Raw genomic sequence first — 19,845 nt, 5'->3', positions numbered from 1 at the left:
TTAAGGGAAAAAACACACAAAAAAACGCAGATTCTACACATTAAACACTCTCACCTAGAGAGACCCAATCACTTTAATTTCCGCATTAATTACTCCTTAATCAAGTACTAACTTGACCGTCGGAGGCGGATCTCCAATCATCCGGAGCATCCGTTTGTTTTGCAGGTACAGGCGTCCGGTTCCAGTCTCGGAATTGTAACTCTCCTGCAGGACATCAGAAAACCCCGAAACATCTTGGCGCCGTCTGTGGGGAGAGTACTTCTGAGATGGCATCCACGTCTGTACCGACTCCTGAAGAGAGGCGTCCCCTAGACGACCCTCAAGTTCAGTCGGACCACGATACTGAGAATGAATATGAAGTTGAAGCTCACACAGCTTCAGACGGGACCCTAAGGGCCCGACGTACCTGTCATACCGAAAGGAGGGAACGGGAACATCTTCAAACTGTTAGCGAGCCAGCAGGCGCACCGCCTGTTCGGCAGCAGCCAACTGATGGGTCTGCTCCCATCACAAGGAACGAACTCATGACCTTCATGAGGGAATTCAAGGGAGAAATTCAAGAGTTGATCAACAAGAAGCCGCCTGCTCCGGACAAGGAGCAGTCGGCTAAGAAACCCTCCACTTCACGGAAGAGGAAGCCAGTTCAAGGGCGAGAGGCGACCCCTCATCCTAAATCTAGGAAGTGGGAGCCACCTGCCCTTGATTTCACAAAATACCGTTTTCCTACTCCAGAAAATAGGAAACCTGTTCGTCATATTCAGGCGGACGGGTCGAGGAAAACATACACAGACGCTCGGCTACTGCTAGAGTAGAAGAAGAGTGACCGATTGTCATATTTGGCCTCAACTTCAAGCTTCCAAGACAGTCTGCAAAATACCTCGATGAGGAATACTTAGTCGTATCATGAGAGTTAGTCAGGCGGCACCTCCCGTCAGTCCGGCTTTCATAGCGACCAGGCGGTACCAAACTTACCGTTTGTACCGCAACAACAGTATTTTTTACAGCCACCTCCGTTTGGTGGACATGCAGCAAAAAATGTCCAACCTATGGACTGGCAGCTACGGTTGCTTAGACTTGGTGAACAGCCGTCGGCCTTCTCCAAGGAAATTACTGAAGCCGCTCAGCCGGTCAAAGTGAAAAATGTATTAGTAGGCGCCTATGACGGCACTACTAACCTAGAAGACCATCTGATGGCATTCACCAACCTGATGTACCTTCAAGGGTTGGATGATCCCACTTGGTGCAAGTGTTTCCCAGCGACTCTCAAAGGAATCGCACAACAATGGTTCGGCAACCTGCCGACTGGTTGTGTAAATAACTTCAAGACGCTTGCTTACTTATTCACCTCCAAATTCGCCATGAACATCCCTGCGAATAAGACGACCCTTGATTTAGGAACAATTCAGCAAGGCGAGAAGGAGGGGCTTCGTTCTAACATCAGGCGGTTTAACCTGATGAGAATACAGATTCAAGGGTTACCGGATGAAGTAGCCTATATTGACTTTTTCAGAGGTCTCAAAGACGGGTCGACCTTCAAATTTGATTTGGTCCGAAAGAGGGTGGCGACTCTTCAAGAGGCCTTGATTGAAGCGGAAGCCTATATACAGGCGACTGATCTTTGTAGTACGGTAAAACAGTCAGACGGAACCAGGTCCAACAAAAGAGAAGGACGACAGAAGCAGTCGTCAAACAAAGACGAGAAGAGAAAAGAGGTCTGGGCGGCTGATTCCTCTAAACAGCCGGCCCAGAAAAAGAAAAAAGAATTCAAACCATACTCCCCAAATTATGCGTTTAACAAGGATAGCCAATTTATCCTAAAGGAAATCAAGGGACGGATCTCAATTGAGAAGCCGGTCCCCATGAAGGGTTCTGCAAACAATTGGAACCAAGAAAAATTCTGTGATTATCATGAAGATGTTGGTCATCACACCAATGAATGCATCAGTCTCATGCGGTATCTGGACCGCCTGGCTGAGCAAGGTGATCTTGACACTTATGTCAAGAAATCTACGGGGAGCACTTCCTCAAAAAAGCAGTCGACCAAAAAGAATCAACAGGCCGACAGCTCCGATACAGATGATGCAGTCGTCAACACCATTGCAGGTGGCTTCTTAGGAGGCGGCCCCACAATTAGGGGCAACAAAGACAATATCAGACGGTTAGATGTAAATTCCGTTCACCAAGAACGGCCCTCCAAATATTCATTTCCTGAGATTGTCATCACTGAAGAAGATCTAGGAGGGGTAAGAGGGCCGCATGACGACCCTATCGTTATTGAATGTAAAGTGGCCAACCAGAGAGTTGGCCGAATCCTCACAGATACCGGAAGCTCCTCAAATCTCATCAGTAGCAAATGTCTGTCGAAACTAAAATATCAGACTGATTGCATACATCCGGCATCCCACCCTTTAGTAGGGTTTGGAGGAGGAGTCGTCCACCCAGTGGGACGAGTGGATTTACCCATCCGCCTGGGCGAAAAAGGGGAAGGACGACACATGGTAGTCCGGTTCCTGGTAGTAGAAGAACTCTCGGCCTACAACATGATTCTGGGACGATCAACCCTGAATAATTCCAAGGTTGTTATAATCCCATCTCTTATGTTGCTCAAGTTTGAGAGGGATAATGGAACAGTCGGGTCCCTAAGGGGAGATCAAAGGATGGCCCGAGAGTGCTATCTCTCGGATGTCAAGCCCACTGTTATGGCCACTGGGTCGAGTGGTGGGAAAATAGACCTTGACAATGTCAAGGAGAGTGCGCCTGTTCAAGAAGCAGGCGGCAAGAAGAGAAAGGCATCCCAGACAGGGGCCGCGAGAAAAGACAGAAAATAGCAATCATTGGCAGAGGAGAGGTCGGATGAATTCCGCCCTCAGCCGGCTGGTGAGCATACGGACCTGATCTTAGACGACTCGCGTCCTGACCGAACAGTCAAAGTTGGGACGACTGCTCTGAGAGTCCTGGGTGACGACTTTTACAAACTATTGAAAGAATACAAGGACATCTTTGCATTCGAAGTCCACGAAATGCCAGGCATTAGTCCTGACCTAGCGGTACATAAACTGGCTATGGATCCAAAAAAGAAGCCTGTAAGGCAGAAGAAGCGGAACCATGGCGAAGAAAGAAGTCAGGCGGCAGCCGCCGAAGTTAAAAAATTACTTGACGCAGGGTTCATTAGGCAATGTTACTTCCCAGACTGGGTTGCAAATGTGGTGCTTGTTAAGAAGCCGAATGACACCTGGAGAATGTGTGTAGACTACACAGACTTAAACAAGGCGTGCCCCAAAGATAGTTACCCTCTGCCTAAAATTGATAACCTGGTCGACTCAACAGCCGGCCATGCTTTGATGAGCTTTATGGACGCCTACTCTGGTTTCCATCAAATTCCTTTATGGAAGAAAGATCAGGAGAAGACGGCCTTCGTCAATGATCAGGGGTTATACTGTTACACGGTCATGCCGTTTGGTCTTAAGAATGCCCCGGCCACTTTCCAACGAATGATAAACACTGTGTTCTTTGACAAAAATTGGGAGAAATGTCGAGGCATATATTGATGATATGATTGTCAAGTCTAAACTTCAGAAAGATCATCTGTCGGACCTCCGAGAAACTTTCGCCACACTCAGGCGGCACCATGTCATGCTCAATCCCAAGAAATGTGTCTTTGGAGTTGAGTCTGGGAAATTTCTCGGATTCCTTATCAATCAGAGAGGAATAGAGGCGAACCCTGAGAAGGTGCAGGCGGTCATTGACATGCAGTCGCCTCGTACCATCCGAGAGGTTCAGAAGTTAACAGGTTGTCTGGCGGCCTTGGGAAGATTTCTAAGCCGATCAGGCGACAAATGCCTATACTTTTTCCAGGCAATTAAGAAAAAGGCAAGGTTTGAATGGGGGCCGGATGCTGAGGCGGCCTTCCAGAAATTGAAAGTTCACTTGCATTCCTTGCCGAGGCTGGTCAGCCCTTTGCCCAAAGAAGTACTCTACATGTACCTGGTCGTCTCTGATCATGCGTTAAGCGCTGTTCTCCTTGCTGAAAGAGACGGCTGTCAGCTCCCGGTCTACTTTGTCAGTCATGTACAGAAAAATGCCGAGTTGAGGTATCCCTTAGTGGAGAAATTTGGTCTTGCACTCTTCATGGCTGTTAAAAAATTGAAGCCCTACTTTTTGGCACATGCAGTCGTCGTGTATACAGACCAACCTATCAAGCGGCCACTGACCATCATGGAGTCGTCAGGCCGAATGATCAAATGGGCCATAGAAATACAGAGCCTCGAAGTTACTTTCGAGCCTAGAAAAGCAGTGAAGGGGCAAGCCTTTGCTGACTTTATTGTTGAGACGACTCGTCCTCCGGACTCTCAAGTTACAGACCAAGTCTGGAAGGTATATGTGGATGGAAGCTCTACTTCAAATGGTTGTGGAGCAGGCGTCATATGTCAGTCGCCAGAAGGCGACAGGTACGAATATGCTCTACGCTTCAGTTTTCAGGCCTCAAACAATGAGGCAGAATATGAAGCTTTACTAGCCGGAATCCGCATGTGCAAGGCGGCAGGAGCAAGAAAAATAGACGCCTGTTCCGATTCACAATTGATAGTGAGTCAGTATAATGGCGAATACGAAGCAACCCATCCGGCCATGATCAAGTATTTACAGGCGGTCCGACAAGCAGTCGGCTCCCTTGAGGATTTCCATCTGACCCAAGTGCCGAGATCAGAAAACAACCAGGCGGATGCACTTTCAAAATTAGCATCATCCGCCTCTTGTGATACTCCTCGAACTGTTTTTTGGGAAGTAATGGAGAGGAGAAGCAATGAGGAAGAACCTATTAGAATCTTAGACAGAAGCTCAACCTGGATGGATCCAATCAGGGCATATCTGACAAATGGTACCCTGCCGGATGATCATCAACAGGCGGCAGCACTGAAAAAACGAGCAACCAGTTTTGAAATAATAAAGGGAGAACTTCACAAAAGGGGGTACCTTCAACCCTTCTTAAAGTGTGTTACTCCAGAAAAGGGGCGAGAGATACTGGACGATCTTCACTCTGGTTACTGTGCTTCCCATATAGGCGGTAGGACGCTTGCTCAACGGGCAAGGCGGCAGGGCTACTTTTGGCCTACTTTAGAAGCAGATGCGATGGTGATGGTGAAAAAATGTGACAAGTGCCAAAGGTTTGGCAAACTAATTCACCGTCCGGCTACTGACCTCACTACCATTCATAGCCCACTACCGTTTGCTAAGTGGGGCATGGATATTCTGGGTCCATATACGCCTGCTACAGGCGGAAGGAGGTACATACTTGTTGCCGTCGACTACTTCACTAAATGGGTAGAGGAGGAGGCTGTAAAGGGAATCAAGACGAAGGATGTAATTTCATTCATTTGGAAAAATGTCATCACTCGGTTCGGGGTTCCCATGTCTATGGTTTTTGATAATGGTCCCCAATTTGAGACGTCTGTTCTCAAAAGCTGGTTGGGTGACCAAGGAATTGCACACTACTTTGCATCTGTCGGCCGTCCACAAGCAAACGGCCAGGTAGAAGCCTTTAATAAAATCATCTCAGACGGTCTCAAGAAAAAGATTGAACGAGCAGGCGGCCTATGGGCGGATGAATTACCACATGTTCTCTGGGCCATTAGGACGGCTGAAAAAGGGGCGACTGGAGAAACTCCATTCCTCCTAACTTATGGTGCGGAAGCTGTTCTTCCAATAGAACACTACGAGCCGACTCTTCGAGTAATGCTATATGACGAAGAGGCAAACTGGGAAGCCATGCGCCTGGCATTAGACTCACTTCCTGAAAGGAGGGGCAATGCTGTCTTGCACCATGAAATTTACCGCCTGAGAATGACTAGATCATACAACAAAAAAGTACACAGGCGTCCACTCAAAGTGGGGGACTTTGTACTTAGAAAAATGGAAGCAGTTGGTAGGGCTAATGAGTCTGGCAAACTAACTCCCAATTGGGAAGGACCCTACCGAATCTGTGAAGAGGTCAGGGACGGTACCTACCGTCTGGGAACACCAGACGGACAACCGTTGCCTCAAACTTGGAATGTAGATAATCTTAAGAAATATTTCTTTTGAATGATGTAAATAGTCAAGGGCTACTTAATAAAAGTTTGCATACTTAATATTCAATTTTGTACTAAGAGGGGCATGCCTGCTGACAAACAGTCGGCTACTCTCCATGTTTAATTTTTATTCTTACTTAAGAGGGGCAGGCCGCCTATACATTTACAGTCGGCTACTCTCCATTGAGTATTTTACTCTTCAGAGGGGCATGCCGTCTGTACCTTTACGGTCGGCTACTCTCCATTGAGTATTTTACTCTATCTTCAGAGGGGCATGCCGCCTGTACCTTTACAGTCGGCTACTCTCCATTGAGTATTTTACTCTATCTTTAGAGGGGCATGCCGTCTGTACCTTTACAGTCGGCTACTCTCCATTGAGTATTTTACTTTATCTTCAGAGGGGCATGCCGCCTGTACCTTTACAGTCGGCTACTCTCCATTGAATATTTTACTCTATCACCATAAGGGCATGTCGTCTGGACATATAGTCGGCTACTCTCCATAGAAGAGGGCCGACTGGTTCCAAACACACAGCCACCCCCCTTATACTTAACTAAAAATGATCAGGGCCTGGCCGACCCTGTGCCTAAACAGGCGGCTACCCTCCTTTTACTTAGCACCTACGTTCACCAAGAACTAACCAAGGCCACAGGCCGAATGATCAGACCAGGCGCCAAGCCAACTGATCCAATCTTCAAAACTAATACGACCTGTCCCTACATCATAGCAGGCGTCCGGCGGCATCCCTCCGGATGAAATTCGTCGCAGAGAGCAGCTCCCTTTTGGGTGGAACATTGCTCTATAAACTAATTACACGGCACCTATACGACTGTCCCCAAGGGCAACCACGTAGCCGTTTTTGAGAGAAGGATAACTCTATCACTAACCAAACCAGTGGTAGCAGTTGACATCTGAGTCAGATGACCGCCTGTATTACTTGGGATAAATGCAGGGGGTACCTCTTGAGTTAATAGCCAACAAACATTGGCGAATCAAAAGGTTCAGCCGGCCTCCGCCGCCTGGTACCTTTACTACTCAAGCAGGAATGACGGCGACTGAGTAACACCAAAGTTAACTCATAGTCACTCTCTCAAACTTAGTATGGAGCCTAAAAGGTATGAGTCGTCCGCCTGTTTTTAGCAAACAGGGGCTCTCAACCACTACTCCTGCTAGGTTAACAACCTATGAGTTAAAAGCCAACAAACATTGGCAAATAAAGGGGAACAACCGGTACCCACCGCTTGATACCTCTACTACTCAGTTACTTGGCGACTAGGTAACAATCATGTTTACTTGGTCACTCCTTAAAAATTTAGTATGAAACTAAAAAAGTGTTCATACAGCACCGGCTCACACTAGATTAAATATGGAAGGGAACAGTCGGCCTAGACGGCCTAAAGTCTCTAGCCTAAAAACATGACAAGTAGGAAACCACTTTCCTACTTGGTTAATTTTATATGACAGGATCGCCTGCCTAAAGGGGATCCAGTCTTTAAAATGGTTCGAATACCGATTGGATAAATGGCCGACTGATCGTCTAGCCTGGAAACAGACGACCAGTCGTCCAGGGGCATAGGCGGCGTGACTAACTATCTGTACCTGTCTGCAACTATCGACCATGTAAAACAGTCGGTATAGTGTACAATTGGATATCAGAATATTCAATACTTAAAACAAATTTGAAGCAAAACAAAAAAATTCATTAAAAAGAAGCCGGTCATTAAAGACCGGCAAAATATTCAGAGCCCCGGCCCCCTAGCCGGGTAAATACAAACAAACGGCACGCAGGCCGTGGGAAGAAGACATAAAGCTTAAGAAGGGGCAGATCTTCAATATCAGCAGCTGCCGCCTGGTCAGCACTCTTCTTGCTGGACTCGGCTTCAGCTGCATCCTTCTTTGATGCATTACCCCCAAGCGGCACAAGCGCCACTACCGGCTGCTCCTCCTCCTCCAACGCCTCCTCCAACGCCTCTTCCTCAGCAGCCGCCAGGATCTCTTGATTATATCTATCAGAACACTGGCGGTACGTTTTTTCCCATGAGGCAAAGTCGGCATTGGGGAAGAGGCGGCCCCAAGTCATGCGCTGGATTTGAGCAGAGTCTTCCATCATCTCCCGGACTAGCTCTTTCTTTTCTTGCTCGGCCTTTTCCGAGAGCTCCTGAGTAAGACTCTTCACCTGGGTCACCAGGCGTACCTTTACGCCCGCAAAGGATTTCTCCAAGGTTTCGTATGAGGACATCTTTTGGCGAAGAGGTCTCAGCTCGGCCTTGAGGTTGTTGATGGTCGCCTCCAGCTCGCTATTCCTCTTCTGGGCCGCCTCTAACTGAGCCCGGATAGCGGCGGTAGCCTGCGCCTGATAATAAAGAATATCAATGGTCAGAACTTCATTTTGGGCAATTTGAAACATTGCCTTATCACAGTCAGAGGCGGCCATAGCTTTTGCAGCCTTTACCTCTTTGTTCTTCCGGTCAAGCGGCTTGCGAAGGCCGTTCACTCGGAGCAGGGCCTAAGTAAAAAGGGGAACACGCGTCAGTTTCCAAACAAAAAGAAAACAGGCGTCCGGGAATTCAAATACTCAAAAATATGCTAAGTATACCTCAGCAAGGACCCCTGCAATCCCGTCTAGGTCAAGGGTGCCGACACCCCTGACCGCCTCCCTTTTAGCTGGAGGAACGACCTTGATCATAGACTTGGCCACCTCGACCAAGTCAGGCTCCTGAGGGCCGGCTGCATCAAGCATAAACAAACGGATTAGACCTAGTAAAGAAGGGAGCAAGTCTAAAATTTACAAGGACAATTTCATACTTTTAGGTGGCCCAGCTGGAGTTTTAGAAGAAGTGGCCGGCTGTTTCTCAGCCACCGCATGTTTCCTGGCAGAACCAGGAGAGCTCGCAATAGTCGTCCTCCGGGCCTTGGGGTCCGGCTGTTGGGAAGAAGAAGCTCTTGGAGCGCCCGTCTAAAAAAGAAGAAAAGAGTCAGTATATGCATAAACACAACTCCAAAAAGAGGGTGAAAGGTTCGAAGCCCACCAAGGGTGCCCCCTTGTTGGGGGAGTCGGTTAAAGACTGTTGCATGATGGAGGCCCGCAACATGGCCGCCGCAGTCTTGGAGGCGGTAATTTTGCTCATGGCGTCCGCTGCAAAAACAAATAGCAAAGTTAATAAAAGTCATAACAAGAAATGCATGGAACAACAGAGTATTCGACAGGCCGGCTACCTCTTGAGCACCGACTGCTGAGGCCACAGGCGGCCAAAAAGTACTCGTCGTAGAGCCATTTGAAGCTCGGGACGCAGTGCAGGGGTACTTGCTCTCGTACCCCTGAAGTAGAGTTCACCTTCGACTCTACTTTGAAGAGTCCTTTATCTAGGATCTCTTTCTTAGCCTTGGGGGGAACAGGCGGCATGTTGCGGCCGCCTGCAAGAAGGGGCGGATTCCTGTTCCACCTGTTGAAGCGCTTGTTCAGCTCTGTGTCTGAACTCTCAATGATGAGGAAGGTGCTCCGCCAGTCCTTCCATTTGTTTGCTTTACCTCTCGTCATGAGGTAGCCCCTGTGGCTCGTCAATTGATACCAGCCGGTACCGCCTGCCTTAGGGGTCCGGTTGAGGTAGTTCATGTGGGCGAAAGCCTCGAAGCTCGGCTCCACCCCGTGCAGTTCGCACCCGGCCACATAGCCGAGTACGTTGACCCAGGAGTTCTGGGCTAACTGCCATAACCCCAACTCATACTCTTCCAAGATCCGCTGAACAGCCGGATGTAGTGGGAAGCGCAGCCCAGCCTTGATGGCCGCCTCGTAGCAGCCAAAGCAGGCGTCATCATAACTGGTACCAGCCGGCCATACGACTGTGTCTTCTGGATCCGGCACGAACACTAAAAAGCCGGGGCCCATTGTGTGGTTTGCGATAAAGCTCTCCACTTTCTCTTGCATGGCCGTGATCCGACCCCGAGGTACCGTGCAGTAGTAGGGGGTATTTTGCTCTCGGTGAGAGGCGGATGGCTCCGCCCAATCGTCCCCCTTCTCAACTGCGTGAGAAAGCCTCGCCTCTTGTAGGCGACTGTTTTTCTCTTCTGTGTCCAGGGAAGCATGGCCAGAAGAGCTAGACTCGGAATCGTCCTCTGACGAGTCCGAAGAGGACGACTCTTCCCCTCTCCCGGAGGGGCCCGCCTCCTCTCCTTTAAAAGGAGCAGGAGAGAATGTAGAATTGTCAATTGTAAAATGGGAAGGGGTCACTTTGACTCCTCCCTCAGAACTGCCGGATTTCAAGCCGCTTTGTTTCACTTCCACATCTGGCGCCTGGTCAGATGTTTCACTAATCGGCACCCTGTGGGAGGAGCCGTCTGAGTTTGAGATCCTGACAGTCTTTTTTGTTCTGGCCATCATGCTCTGCATAGACACAGATACAGTCGGACTTTGTATAAAGGGCAAAGATGGGTCCAGAAAAGGGCAGGCGGCACTCCTAGTCTTAGATTCAGCCGTCCCCGGTGACCGGCTGATTACTAACCTAGGTCGTGTCGTGTGCTTCCGTGATGCCATTTCAAAAAAGAATAAAGTAGAGAAAATTAAGAGTAAGAGAACCGACGGTTACCTGAACGAGTGACGATTGATGAAGTTCTGAAAATCCTTTGCAGTCGGCTTGTCAGAGCAGGCGGTAGGCAGAAAGGGTCCAAAATGTCAGAGCAAGTTCAGGGGTCCGAATGTTCTCTCACAAAGTTTTCAAGTGTGAAAATGACCGAAGTCAACACTCCTTTATATAGGCGAAGTGAGAAGGCGAAGGGTCACTTCCAGAATTCAAAATTTTGGCGGGAGAATCTCTCGGCCTCTCGCCGAGTGACACCTGTAGCAGGCCGTCGCCTGTTACAAGGCGATACCTGTCACAGGTAACACGTGACCAGTCACGTGCCACCTGTGAGGGGCAAATGATTAGGGGATTTTTCCCCACCAATCACCATCTGACAAGTGGACCAATCAGGTTCCGCCATGTGTCCGTCACATGGGCCAATAGGAGCCAGCCACGTGTCAAGCAATGATCCGTCCACTATGGACCAATTACGACACGACACGTGTCCTTCCCATGACACCTGGGATAACCGGTCACCTAGGCCCAACTTCCGAGGGAAGCCCAATCAGCCCAAGGTTAACCTAAACCTAGATTGACACGTTTCCCGAGGTTATAAATACCTCCCTTAATCCTCATTAAGGGAAAAAACACACAAAAAAAACGCAGATTACACACATTAAACACTCTCACCTCGAGAGACCCAATCACTTTAATTTCCGCATTAATTACTCCTTAATCAAGTACTAACTTGACCGTCGGAGGCGGATCTCCAATCATCCGGAGCATCCGTTTGTTTTGCAGGTACAGGCGTCCGGTTCCAGTCTCGGAATTGTAACTCTCCCGCAGGACATCAGAAAACCACGAAACACCACCCTATGTAAACCATCGGGAAATATTTTGAAAAATAGTAATACTTCGTTCTATGTGCAATTTACAGCCAAAGGTTGCCAAAGAAGTCAGCAGACAAGGCTTTCTTCTTCACTCTCTACTTTCTACTCTCTCATCAGCCATGGCAGAAGCTTTAACAGTAGTATTCCAAACCACACTACTCCCATCTTTTTCTTCTCAATTCCACCACCATCACTATCACAATCGCCTTTCATTTCCTAAACCCATTTGTACACCCAAAACCCACCACACTCTAACCCCAATTCAGTGCTCAATTCCCATTACTGCAACCCCAAGTACTGCTTCTGCAGTGGAAAGAATTCCATGGGGTTGCGAAGCCGATTCTGTAAAAAACGCCGAGGCGTTGCAGGATTGGCTTACTAAGTCTGGTTTACCCTCTCAAAAGATGAGGATTGAGAGGGTGGATGTTGGTGAGGGAGGTCTTGTTGCAAATAATAATATTCGAAGGGAGAGAAGCTTCTCTTTGTTCCTCCTTCTCTTGTTATTACCGCTGATTCGGTATAAGTCTTATTCATGATTTTTTTTTTTTTTTTATATATGTTGGTATTTATGGGCAAGTTCAATTGTTCAGAACTATGGAGGATTGTTTCCTATTTGTTGGTAATTAATCAATTATCTAAGATTGTTAGTCATAGGATTGAATTGTCGAGTTTGCTCGTGTTAAGGTCTGTTAAGATTGCTACATTTAACCAATTGTAAGCTAAAAGTACGTCATATGAACTTATATAGTATATCAGGCTAAGAAAGGATGGGATAAGCCATGATTCCCTTGGTCTTTCATACTTTCGCCAAGGTCATGCCATCGCGAAAGAGTTATTAAAGAATTGATTGAAATGCCATAATTATCTTGGATGATTGAACCATTGTTGAAACTTAAAATAGTATGAATGCATAGTAAATTAGTGATGTTATGTTGTATAACAATGAAAACTGTTGGGGAATTTCATAAGTTGACTTGCTATAAATTAAGATTGGCCTATTATTTTAGGATATACCAAAGTAGAATGCGGCTTGTTTAAGTAGGATTGATTATATAGTTTTTGAGGAATAATATATTGTTGTATAAATAAACTCTTTTTGGAATCTCTATCTTGTTCCTGAGTAGACCTAGAAAAGTAGAGCTAGGTGTACCTAAGGATTATTTTTGCTCATTTTATCAATTTTGCTTACTTGGAGAATGTTAAATGAGCAAAATTGATAAAATGAGCTAAAATCACTCATGGATACACCTAACTTAGGTGTACTTGGGAATAACTAAGAATTTGTCAATTCTTTTGGATGGAAAATCCGTAGAGATACTGTTATACTAGCACATTGTAGAATTATATCCAGCTTTCCTAATTCGACCATTATACAAATCTCTAGTTTCTTATCATAATAAATTAATAATCCTATGATTTCCATCTTTAAATTTAGTGTTCATCTGACTTCGTAACTTAAATTTAGTGTTCATCTGACTTTGTAACTTGCTTTCCAAGTTTGATCAGCCGAAGGCTCAACCATAGCAGTTAATAGATTAGGACCTGGGGTTTAGTCGTCATAGTTCTTTACTTCTTCAGATTACCTACCTTACTGTAATTGAATCTAGCATATTGAGAGAGATTTTGAAGGGATAATTGCTAACGGAGTAACGTTTTCATCCAAAAGGGAAGAAAAATACATGAATTTTCATCCCCTAGCAGTTTAAGTAGCATTACAAACGCTTCCTGTAATCTTGTAAGAGACAAGAAAATGACTGTTGACCAGATATCAATTTCATATGAAGTATCTTCTGCTAATAATGTCTGGCTTGCACCAGATATCAATTACATATGAAGCATCTTCAGCTAATGTCTGGCCAATCAATATTCATTGTCTTGTTTCTTACGAGACATTATTTGTTGTAACAAGGGTAAGATTGAAGTTATTTACCAAAAAAGGGGGGGGGGGGTAGATTGAAGTTGGCCAACAGGCCCAACAGTCTTAAGCTGCTTTACTTTCAAGTTTCAACCTTTTCAAGTTGTCATCTTGTGTAATTTTACTAGTCTAAGTGTGGATTATCAGCTTTTCTTTTTTTAATCTTAAACCTTAATTACCATGAAGCAATTTCTTGTTTATATTATCAGGAGTGGAGCTGTCCTGAGGCTGGTAATGTTCTGAAAAAGAATTCTGTTCCTGATTGGCCACTGCTTGCGACATACCTAATAATTGAAGCAAGTCTAATGAGTTCATCAAGATGGAGCAATTATATCTCAGCCTTACCTCGACAGCCCTATTCCCTTTTGTACCGGTAAGTTAATATGCAGTTATATGTTGGATGCTTTTAGTTCCTTTTTTCAATATCTTGGCAGAAAGGGTGTACTCTCAATGTCTTCCCCCACAGCTTCTCTGTGTCATTTCAGGACACGTTCAGAGCTGGATAGATATTTGGAAGCGTCCCAGATTAGAGAAAGGGCTATTGAAAGGAGTAATGATATTATTGGAACGTAAGGCTTTGTTCTTGTCAAATGGACAATTTGATTCATCTGGCTGAGGCAGATTCTTTTTCTTCACGGGAAACAAGCATTCATCAAATCATTAATATCAATGTCTCTATGTGCAGATACAATGATTTATAGCTTAGGATATTCTCTAAACACCCTGATTTATTCCCTGAAGAAGTATGTATATCGTTTTTTATGAAAATTATAATTTTGTAGTTTTCATTTGTGTTGTTATTTCTACTCATTTACCTTTTTTGCAAGACTTCTTATTTTTCTTCCTACCTGCTATTCACATTGGCCTTGCCAATAATTGATGTGCAGGTTTTGCTACTGCGACACTGATTAAGATTTTTTTTATCCTGGCACTTCCCTGTTATATACTTAACAAATTTTCTTAGTCTTTTAGTGTGCGAATATATTTTCTGGATTGACAAGAACTCTCAATGGCCATAGATCTCCACTCAACAGTTTTATTTTTATTTTATTTTATTTTTTAATTTCAGATTCTTCTGTCACCTTTTTGAAACAGACACTTTCTGGTGAATGTGATGATTGTTTGCATTTTGTAGCATAGCACATCCTCTTGATCATATTAAACTGCATTAGCTATTATTATGTTAAACTTTCTGTCTTTGACTCATAAAATATGGAGCTGTCTGAAATCTTACTCAAATATAATACGAGTATCACTTTTCTAATGATTTTCCATTTGCATTTAAAATGCAGGTTTACAATATGGAGACGCTTAGATGGTCATTTGGCATCCTTTTCCCACGATTGGTATGTTGATTACTTATAGTAATCTCAGGATTGACTATGGCGTGTATATTTTTTTTTCTGTCTCTGCCTTTGGGAGATTATATATTGATTCTACAAATCCAACTTCATATGGTAGTTGTATGCTCACACAAATTTTAAAGGATTTGGCATTGTTTGGTTTCTAGAGTTGTAAATTCATTGTAGAAAAAAGGATTTAGCAATGTGTTATATACTTATGTGCAACTCCCAAAAAACATGCTACAATTCATTCTTGACATTCCTAAATAGCAGTACATATTTAAAAAAGTCTTTGGATGTTTCAAACCATTTGTCCTATGTGCTTATGAACTATGCCCAAAAAATATACTACATTCTTAACATTCATTAGTATGTATTTTTTGTAACATCTTTGGGATGTTACAAATTGTATGTCCTATATGCTTATGAGCAACTCCCAAAAGCTATGCTACAATTCATTCTTAATATTCTTTAATATGTACTGTATTTTTTTGTTGAATTGGGTAGTCGAGGTGATAAAACTAGTAAAGTGTATAGATGTCAATTTTCTAAAAGTTGTCCTAAAAGATTTTCAGCATGATTTTTTTATGTAAGGCATCTTAGATGTATTTTTTTTTTTTTTTTTTTTATTAAAAAAAAAAACAAAAAAAATCCTTTTCTTGTTTTATCATGCTGTATATGCTAATGGAAATACTCCTTTTGAGTGAAATGAATTGGCATTATTAGGGCTGACAATTTGTGCTACTGAAGAAAGTGATAAATATTTACCTAGTGAATTATAGATGATGAAAAAGATTGCTACATGCTTAACAAATAGAACATCTGAGAAAAAAAAAAGATTTTCTATAGTTCCAGCAGAATGATAACCAACTCTATCATCCAGTTGAGGAGACATCATACGGAAAGAGCCCAAATAAAGTTAATAAAAAAAAAGGAGACCAAACAACAAATAGGACAAACTGAGTAACTCTTTGTTTGGATTGAAAGAAATGGAGGGAAAGGAAGGGAAGGGAAAATGAGGAAATTAGTATCTTTCATTTGGATAACAAATGTGGAAGGAAAGGAATTGGAGGGAAAAGAAATGGAGAGATTAAATTATAAGAAAATGATCTCTCCAACAATAGAGAGATTTGGAAGGAAAATTAATCTTCCTTCCATCCCCTCCCTTTCCCTTCCCCCCCCTTCACCTCCCTCCCCTTCTTTTCTTTCCTCTTTCTTTATCCAAACACACCGTAAGGGATGGGAAGGTAAAAAAATACTGCCATTTGACATAAACCTCTCCTATGACACTGTAGTGGTACTTCATCACGTGGCTGCGAAGTCTCATCAACACTTCTTAATAAAGTTGGTCCAGAGCTCCAATAAAATGTACTCAGACTCTAGCCTCAATATAGGACTTTGTAGTTCTTTTGCAACATTAAGTTCCTCAAACATTAGCTCTAAGTTTTCCTGCAGCTTCTTAAATCAGTGAATGACACAATATAATGGAGATGCACACGTGGCCTCTTCATATAGAAGATTTGAAATCTATTCCAATTCATTATTGGTTTTTTTTTTTTTTTTTTTTTTTTTTTTTTTTTTTTTTTTTAATCTTTATGAAGCTCAAGAGACTGTAAGGGATATTATTATTTGTATTGAATTTGAAATGTTTATCTTCTCATGCACTTAATTACAGTCATGTTCTTCTTATTGAGGCGGCCTCTATTAGTATGGAGAACTTGTTTACTATATGAATGTATCAGCCCCTGAGCATATTGATGTTCATCCAACTGCCAATAAAATCTTTGCAATTTCTTATTCTGTTCACGTTTCAAGAATTTAGCAAGCATTTGGTTTTTTTACATGATTTTGGTTATTTTATTAGAAACTTGGAGCATGTTTGATTGAAGTGTAAATTTACAGCTGATATGGTAGTAGAGACATATTTTGAGTTACTGAAATTTGCATATTTTTCTAAAAACTAACATCTAGCATTACTTTTTCCTGAAAATGTAGGTATGATTACCTTCAATGGATGGTAAGGTAGCATTGGTACCATGGGCGGATATGCTGAACCACAGTTGTGAGGTATATGGTCTAGTGCTAGAGCCAAAAAAATGTGTCCTGGATAGATATTTCACATTTAGCTGGCATCAAAAGTTTGGGGAAAGGGCTTGGCCTAGTTTGGTCAGATTAAGTATATTAATCAAATATCTTGATTTTTCGTTGGTGGAAACATATTTGGATTACGATAAGTCCTCAGAGGGCATTGTCTTCACAACTGACCGCCAATACCAGCCAGGTGAGCAGGTAAATCGAAACTATATAATAATTTTAATACAAGACTAGATCAAAAAGCTGCTCAATAATTTTGGAAGTCACCAGCATCTAAACCTGATAACTTACTTTGCCATGCTCCTAACTCCTAAGTGCAAAAGATAAGATGCCGACCTCTTATATTGTCTGCATCATAGATTTCCTCTGTTTTGGCTGTTGTCTCTCCTATAAAAAAATCAAGGAAAATTAAATTGATATCAAGAGGCAATCATCCTTGTTTCTCAAGAGTGCTACAAATAGAAAGATGCTCCTTTTACACATATACTGGTAGGCTGCAGGGTTTCTTAAGCTCTGACTCTTTCTTTTGTTGTTTGAATAGGTGTTTATATCATATGGAAAAAAGTCTAATGGGGAGTTGTTGCTGTCATATGGTTTTGTTCCCAAGGAAGGAACCAATCCTTCTGATTCTGCTGAATTGTCATTGTCCCTAAAAAAATCCGAAAAATGTTACAAGGAGAAGCTTGATGCTCTAAAGAAATATGGTTTGTCAGGGTAAGTTTATGGTGTATGGGGTACATAACTGAGTATGAAAACAAATATCTATTTATATCCAGAAGGTCTTATAGAGTAGTGGATGATTCATTTACATATATAATGATGTTCAAGTTCCTCTCGCCCTCCCCTTGCTTTGGATTGTCAGCTGTGTCTAAAGCAGTTGATTTCACTGCGGAATTGTCATCTGCTTCTGAACTGGGTAGTATGACTGAAAGCTTTTGCTGACAATTGACTGCAAATTCGTTCTCTAGATCTCATTGCTTTCCTTTGCAAGTGACTGGTTGGCCGGTTGAAATGATGGCTTATGCATACCTGGTAGTCAGCCCACCAAGCATGCTACAACAATTTGACAAGGTACTATATCTGCTGATTAACTTTATTAGAGCAGCTATGATATCCTGGGTTGTTAGTGAACTCATGGAGTTATATTTTAGATGGCTGCTGTAGCATCAAATAAAACAGGGGCCAAGAAGAATATTAGATACCCTGAAATTGATGAGCAAGCTTTCCAATTCATTTTAGACACTTGTGAAGCAAGCATTGCAAAATACACTAAATTCTTGCAGGTAACTCTAGTTGTCTAGAATTATTCATTTATGGACACTAGCAGATCTTGCACAAAAAGCGTGCACAGACGCACACAAAAAAGTACTATGGTTTACAAAATTAGCACCACTCATTTGATTTGCCAATATCCATATTCCATGTTATTCCTCCTTTGACAGGCAAGTGGATCTATGGATTTGGATGTGACCTCACCGAAGCAGCTGAATCGAAGACTGTTCTTAAAGCAACTAGCCGTGGACTTGTGTAACAGTGAAAGAAGGATATTGTACCGCACCCAATATGTATGAAATCTCCTCATCTTAGTTTTGCTCACTGAGTCATAATGTGAATTTTTCTGCACAGTTTTGATCTTGCTCTTTGTTTCTCATGAAAGTTTGTGCCCTTTTTCAAGCTACCTTCCCATTCATCACATGAATTTGTCTGACTATTCCAATCGTCATGTTGGTGTAGATACTAAGGAGGAGATTGACTGACATAAGATCTGGTGAACTGAAAGCTCTCAGATTATTTGATGGTTTCCGGAATTGGTTTGAATGAAAGTCTTTGGAAATTTAAGCAGATTGGCATATTGATGCAATTACCTGATAACAAGCTGGGATTATATTTCGATGGTAAGTTTTTTGGCACAAATATCTCGATGGTAGTAAACATACCATTTTGGTAGGATTGGTTTTATGTAATGTGAATTATTGTACACCCTGACGATGGAGTGAAGATAATAGAAACTTTTAAAGTTGCTTATATTGGCTATATATCGTCTCTTTCTTCTCCTGTAATGTAAAATTATTGGTTTAATGTAATGTGAATTATTGTACACCCTGACAATCAAGTGAGGATAATAGAAACTTTTAAAGTTGCTTATATTGGCTATATATCGTCTCTTTCTTCTCCTGATACTACTATCTCACTTTTGAGCAGTATAAAAACTTGGATGCCTGTTTTGCAAGAAATGATAGCCCGATACATAGGTCTTGGCACAATGCCAATCTCAAATATCGAGCTATCATTCCTCACATATTGCTGTTCTGAGACTGTCGAATTGAAATCCTAAGATTTTGTGTCTGTATGACAATATCTTGTGAGAATACCTTGAATTGAAAGCATGTGCCAATTGCTATTACAATTTACAAGGGCAGATCTTTTGTGTAGAGCCAGAGCATAGGGGTCATTTGACCCCAAATACTATTTAGAAACCCACTACTATGATGTGGTAAAAATCACTTTTCAACGACATAGAAAAATGATAGAGTGATTAGGAGAGGAAAGACAACTAATAATGACAAGATTTCTATTTCTAGGGGATATATCACGCTTACGACTAATGCTGCTTTTGCTTTTGGTTTGTCATCTAAATAAAGAATAGTGATCTCGCCAATACTTTGAATGATTACCCCATACTTGAGGTGTAAGCGTATTTGCTAAATGAAGGATGTATATTGTGGCAAAGTTAGAGGATTTGACCAAATTTAGTCCTTTGGTGTTTAGTTGATGGAAAAATTGAATTGAACTTTTTTTTTTAGACAACGGTCAAAATAAGAGACCCGTCTATTTCCAAAACCTTGCTAAGAGCAACATTTTCAAGAAATTTATTTAATAAAAGTAGAGATTAAATGACAAGTTTGCCCTCATTTACCACAAAATGCTACCACTACCTAGCAACAAGCATTCATTTCAGTTTCCACTATCCATTTTTCAGTT

At 42.9% G+C, this 19,845-nt stretch overlaps 1 pseudogene; it reads left to right on the top strand.

Annotated features, from left to right (window-relative positions):
• The first annotated feature begins 11,551 nt into the window (after positions 1-11,551).
• Positions 11,552-19,019, top strand: LOC110727311 (annotated as a pseudogene).
• The last annotated feature ends 826 nt before the right edge of the window (positions 19,020-19,845 follow it).

This window comes from Chenopodium quinoa, unplaced genomic scaffold (assembly GCF_001683475.1).
Source record: "Chenopodium quinoa cultivar QQ74 unplaced genomic scaffold, ASM168347v1, whole genome shotgun sequence".
Taxonomy (NCBI): domain Eukaryota; kingdom Viridiplantae; phylum Streptophyta; class Magnoliopsida; order Caryophyllales; family Amaranthaceae; genus Chenopodium; species Chenopodium quinoa.
The sequence above is the reverse complement of the archived record's forward strand: the minus strand, read 5'-3'. Positions and strand labels throughout refer to the sequence as shown.